The following is a 649-nucleotide window of genomic DNA, read 5'->3' on the forward strand; positions in this document are numbered from 1 at the left end:
CCAGGCGGCCCGTCTGCGTCACCGCCTGTTTGCCCAGGCCGGGGGCGGCTCAGGGGGTATAAAGCTGAGCCTGGCACATCCCTGAGCATCCAGCGACGCAGCCGCGAACATGGAAAACGCTCGGCTCTGCCTGCTCTGCCTGGTGGGCTCTGGCTTCATCCTGCTCGGCACACCGGAGCCGGTACCGGCGCCCACCCTGAACCTGCCCGGGCAGAGCCGGGAGGAGACAGAGCTGGTAAGGGGCTGGGGGAGCGGGGAAGGGAGTCCCCAGCATCCTCCGTGCGGTTTTGGGGCAGTTCGGGATGTTCCTGTTCCCCCCACCCCGATTTGGAGCCGGTTCTGGCCGTGCCGGGGAGGTCCCTGGGGAATTGGGGAGGGGGAGGCCGAGACCCCCCCGCTGTTTCTCAGCTGGAGGGAGGGTGGTGGGTACTGGAGGGGGGGATGTGAGGGTGGGATGCACCCTAAGGACAGACCCTGAGCCCCCCGATGCTGCCCCAGCCCCGATTCCGGGCCGGGATGAGCCGGACACGGGGTGGGGATGGGACAGGAGCTTGGAACACTCGGGGTGACACGGATCCAGAGCTCCTGGATGTCCCGGGAATTCGGGGTGTCCCGCTGCTCTCCGTGGCAGGTGGAGGAGCTGCAGGAG

The sequence above is a fragment of the Corvus brachyrhynchos genome, unplaced genomic scaffold, assembly GCF_000691975.1.
Source record: "Corvus brachyrhynchos isolate BGI_N302 unplaced genomic scaffold, ASM69197v1 scaffold219, whole genome shotgun sequence".
Lineage (NCBI taxonomy): Eukaryota > Metazoa > Chordata > Aves > Passeriformes > Corvidae > Corvus > Corvus brachyrhynchos.